Here is a 10,140-nt window from a genome sequence, read left to right as displayed (position 1 = left end):
TTTGGTGCCATGTAGTTTGGAAACATCACAAAGAAAAATAAAGTGGGTAGTAGGAGATGTGGGGGGACGATATGATTGAGAAAATAGGAAGGTATGACATCAACACAAGAGGAATGACTTAAGAGATGAATAAGGAACACATTTTTAAAAAGAAATTCAGAAATGGCAACAGAGTGAAACAAAGAACTAGAACTCATCTTACTTGGAGTAAAATGGAGGAGAGGACTGAGTAAGTACTAAAGTCTACAGTGCTCTTGTGTTCCCTTCTTATTCTTGTCTTCTGCCACATAGCACTTCCAGGTACTCATCCAAATATAAAAAGTAGACAGTTGGTACACATTTGTATGTGTGTCAAGAATGGGCTGAAAAAAATCTGTAAACAGACTGAGTAGAGGAATTCCAGAAATAACAAATTTTAAATATATCTTCTTTGGTTACCCATCCCCTTGGGCCACCTAGGGAATGGAAATGTGGAACTTGACCGTAGGGAATTGAAAAGTATTTCATTCTAGTGTCTTTTCTACATATTCATATGTGATTAAGTAAATAATGGTAGTCATTATAACAAAATGGAAAAATGAGAAGAGATGAATTTATGATAGGAGAATGGCCCTTTGAAATTCACTGAATCAGAGTTCAAAGTAACTTGGTTATATTGACCACAAAAATAAGGGGTCAGCCAGTTGGCAAAACTGCCGAGAAGTAAAGTCCAAGTGACTTGATTGGACTGGACAGACTGTCCAATGACAATGAAGCAAGTGTTCTTCACACCGTGCAGTGTACAAAGGTCATTCCTATTTCCAGTGGATAGCCTAATATGCTCCCTGGTCTACATCCCGGCCTGCCTGGCCTCTCAGCTCTTCCTGGATGGATTCAGCTTCATTTCTTAGAACCATGGATGTTGTTTAAGGTTTAATTTCATATCTCAGACGGTGGGATAGAGGGTAGGAGGGCATTTATGTTGAACTATGGCATCTCCTTCATCTGCCTATCACATGCAGTGACTGTAGCCAACCATTAGTCTTCTCCCTGTTTTGGGTTTTTTAAAAAACATTTTATTTAAATTCAATTTGCCAACATACAGTATAACACCCAGTGCTCATCTCTTCATTAACCCTAGGTGTACTGCTTTTTTGGGGGGCCCAGGAGGAACAAGCCAACAAATTACTAACAACCTAATGCAAATTATTTGGACTTGTGTTTTTTCTTTTTCCTCCCTCCCCTATAAAGGAATAGATCTCAGAACATTTAAGACTGTTATGCGTATTTGGGATAGAGGCAGAGTGGAAGGAAGATGGTGGGGCTATGAAGAGAAACCCGGTTTCCTAACTATACTTGAGATCAGTCTCGAGAATCTTAATTCTTTTTGGTTTTTTATTATTGGAATGCTACTCATTTAAGCCATCTTACTTCCTCTTGACTATATGGCACTTTGAGTGCAGAATCACAGATTTCTATGTAATGGTTCTTAAAGCAGTGAGAATCTCTTAAAGCAGACCCACTTAGGACATGGTTGTATACATGGGTTTCTTTGCCTTCTACATATATTTTTTACATTTCAATTCTCTCATGGATCATAGTAATTTCTTCCAGAAGGTAGGTGATAAAAAAAGAAAAACTGAGCTCATAAAGTCTTTGGGAACAGTGTCTCATGACAGTATGACCACTCCTCTGGTCTGCTTATGGGAACAAGATAGGTTTTTCTGCCAATGACATATCTTTTATACTCTATTGTCCATGGTCTGCATAAGATTTTGGAAATAATACGAGAGCCTATAGCAGAATGGAATATTGGAAAATATTAATGGAAATATTAAATACCAAATGAAAAATCTTGAATGAATGTATACAACTTCAAAATGATCTGCAGCTAAGGAATCACCAATGCCAAAATGATCGAGTTGACTACTTAGGACCTTTCCACACTTGCTAAATTGATCTGTAGTAGAGGAAGGAAATAATAAGGAAATATGCAATAATAAGAAAAGTAAACACCCTCTTTAATAGGGCAATACCTGTCCTTCATTAATAAAACGCATTTCTATTTCTTGTCATTTACTGTGTTCTTGGCACAATGCAAATACTTAAGCACATTACCTCATTTTATCCTTACAACACCCCTGTGAAAGTGGTTATTAATACTTTCATTTTATGGATAAAGGAATGAAACTTAGATAAAGCAGCATGCTCAGTTAAAAATTGGCAGAGTTAGATCTTGAACCCAGATCTACCCTATTATATACACCATATTAAACTCCTGCCATGTGATGTAGAAGGGAAGTGTTAGGGTTTTTTTTTTTTAAATATATTCATGGTTTTAATTATTGGAGAAATTTGGCTGAATGACTCATTAATGGTCATATGACAAGGAGATTGTGGACAAGACAATTAAATGAGTAGGCTAGCAACAACTACTTACCTAGTACCTCCAGGCAAATGATTTTGGAATAGGTGTGATATACAAGTCAACTGGAAGATGGCATATAGTAGAAAAAATATAGGCGATAGAGACAGACAGTCCATGGAGAAACTCTCACCTCTACTATTTACTAACAGAGAGTTCTTGGACAACTTACTTAACTATTCTGAGACACAAGTTTCTTAATCAAATATAAAGATAGTAAGATCTACCTTGCAGGATTGTTGCTAAGTGTATGGCAGAGAATCCAGCTTATACTAGGCACTAAATAGATGATGATTATTTTTACTACTTGGTACTTGGACATTTGAATTTAAAAGTCAACAATGACTATTTTGTATATAGACAATCATGCAAAAAAGCTTTCTATAAACATAGAAACAGAGACATTTTTGTTTACTTTTTAAAGTGCTGATTTTGTTACATTGAAGCAGGAATATTTTGTGAAAAATAAACGTTATCGAGTTATAATTTACATAAAATAAAATGTGCAATTTTCAAGTGTACAGTTTGAAGAATTTTAGTAAATGTATCTGCCTTTGAAACTGGCACCACAATGAAGACACAGATTATTTCCATATTATTTCACAAAATCCCCATAAGCCTACTCTATTCCTCCCCCAGGAAACCACAGTCTGATTTTTTTTTTTTTCAGTTAGACTAGTTTTATCCCCTTTAGAAGTTCATGTAAGTGGGAATTATACAGAGGGGACCCTTTTGTGTCTGTTCTTTTGCTCAGCATGTCTGCTAAATTCATACATATTGTTGCTCAATCAGAGGTTCATTTGTTTTTCTTGGTGAGTAGTATTTCATGCTATGAAATTATGTGTTTTCCAGATGGGGCTATTATGAATAAAGCTGCTGTGAGCATTCATCTACAAATTATTCTATGAATGTATTTTTTGGTAAGTACTTAGGGGCAGAATTGCATCTTTAGAATAGGTACATGTTTAATTTCACAAGAAACTGTAAAATCTTTTTATTAATAATTGTATTATTTACCTTCACGCCAGCCACATACAGAGTTCTTGTTGTTCTACATCCTTGCCAAACCCTGAATATTTCAGGGTTTTTTTTTTTTCCATTTTAGTCATTGGTTATGAAGTGATATCTCATTGTTGTTTTAATTTGCATGTCTTTAATGACTAATAATTTTGATCATTCCTGTCATGTGCTATTTTTCATGTGTTACACATTTGTGAAATATATATTCTAATCTTTTGCCCAATTTTTTATTTTGTTATATTCTATTGAGAAGGAAGAGGTTTGTGTACGTTCTGAACACAGACTTATTTATGTGACACATACACATTACAAATATTTTCTCTGTGGCCTTACCTTTTCATTTTCTTAATGATGTCTTTTGAAGAACAAGATTTTGTAATTTTGATAAAATCTAGTTCACCAGTTTGTCTTCTTTTATGGTTAGTACTTTTTTTTGTCTTGTCAAAGAAATCTTTTTCTAGCTCAAGTTCACAAGATTTCCTTCCACGTTTTCTTCTAAAAGCTTTGTAAGACAGCCTTCTCTATAGGTCTGTGGTCCATTTAACACTATTTTGGGGTATAGTGTGAGATAGGAGTTGAGGTTTATTTGTTTCCACATGGGTATCCAGTTGATACAGCACTATTTGTTGAAAAGACCATTCTTCCTCTAAGATGCCCCTTGGCAGCTATGTCAAAAATCTGTTTACCTTTTATGTATAGAACTCTTTCTGGACTCCATATTATTTTTCACTAATGTATTATTCTTATGCCATTATCACACTGTCTTGATTATTGTAGATAGTAAGTATTGAAATTACATAGTGAAAGTCCTTCAATTTTATATATATATATATATATATATATATATATATATATATATATATATATATATATTTTACTAAAAATATTCTGATCATCTTAGGTTCATTGCATTTCCACATGTACTTCAGAAATAGCCTGTCAATTTCTACCTAAAATACTGCTGGAATTTTCACTAAGTTACATTGAATCTATAGACCATTTGGGTACCATTTACATTTTAATAATATGAATTTTCCAATCCATGAACATGGTATATCACTCCACTTATTCAGATCTTTAATTTCTTACAGCAAGGTTTTGTAATGTTCAGTATAGAAGCAAGGCATCTTTTGTTTTAGATTTATTCATAAGTATTTTATGTGTTTTGAAGTTATTATAAGTGAAAATATTTAAATTTAATTTTCTAGTTTGTTGCTAGTTTATAGAAATACAACTGATTTTACATATTGACTAAATATCCCCTTAAAAACTCTTCTTCATTATTATGTAAAGAGAATTACAAGAGACTGCAAAAGAGGTGTGGTGGATGTAAATAAAAGAGAGAAAAGGTCGAGAAATGCTCACCATGACTGTATGTAAACAATTTTAGAATATAGATAAGGAAAAAAAACCACCATTTCAGTTAACTATTGCTATATAACAAACCATCCCCAAACGTTGGGCTTAAAAGAACCTACCTACTGTTATTTTACAATCTTTTGGGTTAGCTGAGTGGTTCCTCTACTATATTAACTTGGGCTCACTCACACAGATACATTCAGTTATATCTTTGTCTCAGAAGTATATATATGATACATATTTATCTGTGAATGAATCATTTTATTGGGGAAGATAATTTTGACCATAAAAAAAATCTACTGAAAAGAACATGAATAATTCATTTCATATAATCACAATATTGGATATAACCAGATATTTTCAAAAATATTCACTTGCTGTTTTTTCTAAGATTTTATTTATTTATTCATGAGAGACACAGAGAGAGAGAGAGGCAGAGACACAGGCAGAGGGAGAAGCAGGCTCCATGCAGGGAGCCTGACATGGGACTTGATCCCAAGTCTCCAGGATCATGCCCTGGGCTGAAGTCGGCACTAAACTGCTGAGCCACCAGGGCTGCTCTCACTTGCTATTTAATCTCAAGAATTAACACTTTGCAACTATTTATGGTAATTCATAAAAATCTAGAAGATAAAAAAATTATAAGGTATTTTATTTACTTTTTAAATAATTTTAACCCATCACAGAATCAATAAAAGGGTTGCATAAGAGGAGGCAGGAGCAATATTTGTATGTATGAAAGTTATGTTTAAACATGGATAAGAAGGAAATTATTTCTAAATGAATGGTTAATAATACATTAATACATATGCATCTGTTCCAAAATTTCTAATATATAATATGCCCAAACATTATTTTTCTGTGCCATAATTTTTCCTTTACTGTCATTTATCTTAGTAACCATAGTCCCAGCTGGCTAGTCCAGAAACTGGGAAGTCATCCCTCAGGTCGCCCAGTCCTTTACCTCAGTATCCAACCCACCAAATGATCCACTGGACCTGCTTAAATTTTTCAGGCATTTTTACTTCTCACTAACTTCATTTCACACACTCTGCACATGTCACCAATTATCTCTCTCTTAGGCAATAACTTCCTAAACAATTTCCCCACATTCACCAATGCCCAACATTCACATATTCCATACAGCAGCCAGGATGACTTCTTTACAAACATACTTCTGACCTTGCCATTCCTGTCACTACAACGATTTAAGAGATTCTCACTGCCCTTGAGATAAAATAGAAAGCCCATGCTATGGCCTAATGAACCCTGTTCTTGCCTCCTCTGTAGATCCGATGGCACCACCATCCCTTTCTCCTCAAAGCCCTACCCCCTTACACTGCTACTATTTGTTGCAATGTCCAGACCAAGCTGTCATGCTTTCTCCCATCAGGGCCTTTTTTACATGAACCACTCTTTCCTCTTCTCTTTTGCTAGCCAACTTTATCTATTTCTTCAAGTCTCAGTTTGAAGGTCATTTCTTTCTGGAGACTTTCCCAAAACCCCAAGACAAGATCAGCTCCTTGTCTTTTGCACATACATAGTATACTGAACTTCTTTGTAAAGCTGGCCTTGCTTGTAATTATATGTTCAGTGTTTGTCTTCCCAACTGAACTATCATTTCCATAAGGATATAAATTTCATCAGTATATTCATCCAAGCTGTTTATTTCCATCTGTAAGAATGATGACTTTCTTTATGTATTGTGTGTGGACCAAGTACAATATCTGTTCTCAACACATGTTAATAAGTAGTAATCATAAAAATACTTTGTCCTAGCCTGGTATGGTTTCAACAAACATGTATTACACTCCCAGAATCAGTGTGCCAAATGAAAAGTCACTTCAGTTGTCTCAGCATGGGAACTGAAGTATTTACTCACTTGGGAGAGAAATGGGCATAATTTAACCAGAATAGCAGAGCGTCTGCTCCAGAGGTCTTGGGCTGAGGCAATTGGAACCTTAATCTCACTAAAATGACAGGGTCTTGGCGGAGGTGAATGGGAAATCTTGCCCAATACTTGACCACACCAAACTGGATTTAGTCAGGCTCTCGCATTGACATGTACCGGTATCTACATGTTTCTTAATTTTAAAAGGGTAAGGGGTAACTTAATTGTAAACAAAGCAGTTTTCTAATAGACTAAAGAGTTTTAGAGTTATCTTATTTAAATATTCATTTATAAATTGAATAATTTGTTCAAATCAGCTGTTGCTCACGTCTTCTTAGAACTCTGGATATTTTATACACTGTCCTTTGTTGAGAATGGTGTCTGGGTAGTTCAATAATAACTGCATGGTGGATTGTGAATGAGAGGAGAAGGAACTTTAAAATGATCTAACACTAAACTACAAAGTTTACGTGGCAAAATGCAATGCATGAGCATTGAGATAGGGTTCCTAAAAATACTATGACTTGTCCTGGGAAATAACAGAGCCTGCTAAGAGCAACTCCAGCTGCATTCCAAATGGTGATATTTTCATATGTGAAGTGCAAAATGATCATTTAGTGATCTTTTAAGCAAGCCACAGAGGAAATCCGCAAATTACAACAGACTTTGTGTTGACACTTATGTACACAGTCAAATAGGCTTTTCTCTAAGTATCTCCAAGGCTTGCTTTCAAAAAAGAAAAATACCCTCTACAAGTAGCTAGAGGAACAAATAATAAACATAAATAGAAACTGCTGTTTTCTTTATCAATATATTTTTACTATGCTATAACCTCGTACTAATAACCAGTTTTAAATAAGGGATTGGTGAAAAGTTGACACAGTTTACTCATTTCCTTATAAATAAATAGGTATCATCAAATTGATTATTTCTAGAAAGAAATAATATACCTTACTGATGATACTAAGGGACCACTAAATAAAATACTGCTATAATGTGCCATATTATTCTTAATCACCTATAACAAAAAGACTTATCTGTCATGATCGTACTCCAACTTAATTTCTGAGAATAGAGATTGGCTAGAGATTGAGACTGTACGATGTCTAAAGAGGTTTTAAAAGAAAATTGTCTATATCTTCAGTATGTACCCCCCTATTTTGGCATTTCCCTTGGAGACAAACTAAATTTCTAATTGCTTACTTGCTATTAGGATGATTGATTATTGTTTAATGAATCAACATCCTGCTGAGTTGTTATGGAGCCTAAATTCTATTTGAGTTACATGTTAGGACTACTTTTCAGACTTTTGAGGCTAGTATACAATAATTGCAAGAACTAAACACTCCATGCCTGCCAAACTATTAACAGAATAGTTATAAGTGAGAAAATTGTCCCCCCAAAAAGTGCCAGTGAGTTTTAGAGTAATACTGAAAACCAATGACATGTTGGGGAGATGTACTGAAACAAAATGTCAATTTTGGGGACAGGGATGCTCTAATGTAGAACTAGATGTATGTAGTAGCATTGTAATGAGGGAATCTATGAGTTTGGTTTTGAAACCATTCTCAACAGATTCTCAATTGCTTGGAAATTTTCTCAATTTCTTGTAGCAATTCCGAAAGAAAGGAAGACAATAGTAGACGTTATTTTAATGTCTCTACTCATCTTCCAAAAATTTCATGTCTTCAGAACATGGCTTACACTGAGACATCTGAAGTTAAACAGCTTCTGGATTTACCGATACAGGCTACTTGCTACTAGGAATTTGAGAAATTCTTGGGAGGTGTCTCACCAGGAACTCAAGAAATGGAATTTTAGGTGTGGTTAACAAATGACTTGAAACTGCTTTAGTAGCCCTCCTTGGAAACAGAAAAATGCTTTCTATAGGTCTAGTGGGCTTCAAGCGACACAGTGCTTTCCTTTCCATAGTGGACTTCCTCATTGCTCAAGCAGGAGTGTATGGCAGGATGGGGACGTGCTGGAGGCCCTATGTCAAGTTCTTAACTGTGAATGGGTAGAAACTGCTCTTGCATTCATAGAGAAAACCATTGAAATAAGTCATCCTCTAGGGGGCAATAGAGTCTGATATAGGCTCATAATTGCCTGGATCAAGTTCCTGAGGGAAGGATCAATTAGGAAGAATTATCTAACAGTTTTATACTTCAGAATACATGAAGCAGTCTTCAACTTTACTATAATTTCTCAGAATCTCCCTGAATTTTTGTGGTTAGTGAATCTAACTAGGGCTGACGTAGGCCAAGAGATTCCCTGCAGGAGCATTACAGATGGATAAGCCTAAACCCCAGATCTAGGGAGGACTTGAAGAAAAAAGGATGAGGCAAGGCTGACTCAGCCTCTCTAAGTGGGTTGCTTTATTTAAAGTGTGGTTTCTGATGGTGGGGCCCCCCTCCTCTTACCAGGGGAGTGCCAGGTTGGGAAGGGTCCTCATTTAACAACAGTGACTATTTTCAACTAGCAATTCCCTACATTTTATAGTACCTAGAATAGGAGAAAAGTTTTCTGAACCATTTCTGATTCCCCCAAACTTTGGTGGCTCGGCTTGGTCCCATACTGCCTCAATTGTGTTGGTGCAGGTCATCTAGGAGCTAAGTGCCCATGTCAAAGAATTCTCAGTGTGCCCAGGTGGCTCCTGATTAAATGTCCAACTTTTGATCGTGGCTTGGGTGATGATCTCAGGGTTGTGAGATCCAGCCCAGGGTCGGGGTCCCTGCTAGGTGTGGAGCCTGCTTGAGATGCTTTCTTCCTTTCCTCTGCCCCTCCCCCACCTCCACCCCAACCCCCCACCCACATCTGCATATGTATTCTCTCTCTTTCAAAAAAAAAAAGAAGAAGAATTCTGTGAAATCACCTTCCTTTTCTTGTGAGGAGGAGTACCCTCCTGAAATGAGCAATGAAAATGAGTACCCTGGGTGTGCATTAAAATCCTGCAACTGGGGATCCCTGGGTGGCTCAGCGGTTTTGCGCTGCCTTCAGCCCAGGGCCTGACCTGGAGACCCAGAATCGAGTCCCATATCGGGCTCCCTGCATGGAGCCTGCTTCTCCCTCTGCCTGTGTCTCTGCTTCTCTCTCTCTCTCTCTCTCTGTATCTCTCACGAATAAATAAATAAAATATTTAAAAAAAAAATCCTACAACTGATGCATTTCTTTTCCAATCTTTTAGGAGAAATTTAGATGGACACAGGCATGGTCTACTTTCCACAGTAGGTGGTGGGAGCCTGTCTGACTCAAGCAAAGAGGAAAAACATGTTGGAGTGTGAAACGTAGGGGTGGTGAGTTGTGCAAACACAGATGGCATTCTCCTCTTGGTAGTGTGAATAAAGATCTAATGAGGCCAAAGGTAATAGAATTACTTTGCAAATATCCATAGCTTCCCTCAACTCTTTGTTTTCTTACAAGGAGAAAGTCTTTCTGGTTGGATCTCATTTTCCTTCTTTTTTTTTTT

Source organism: Vulpes vulpes, chromosome 12 (assembly GCF_048418805.1).
Source record: "Vulpes vulpes isolate BD-2025 chromosome 12, VulVul3, whole genome shotgun sequence".
Taxonomy (NCBI): domain Eukaryota; kingdom Metazoa; phylum Chordata; class Mammalia; order Carnivora; family Canidae; genus Vulpes; species Vulpes vulpes.
This window is presented reverse-complemented; position numbering follows the sequence as displayed.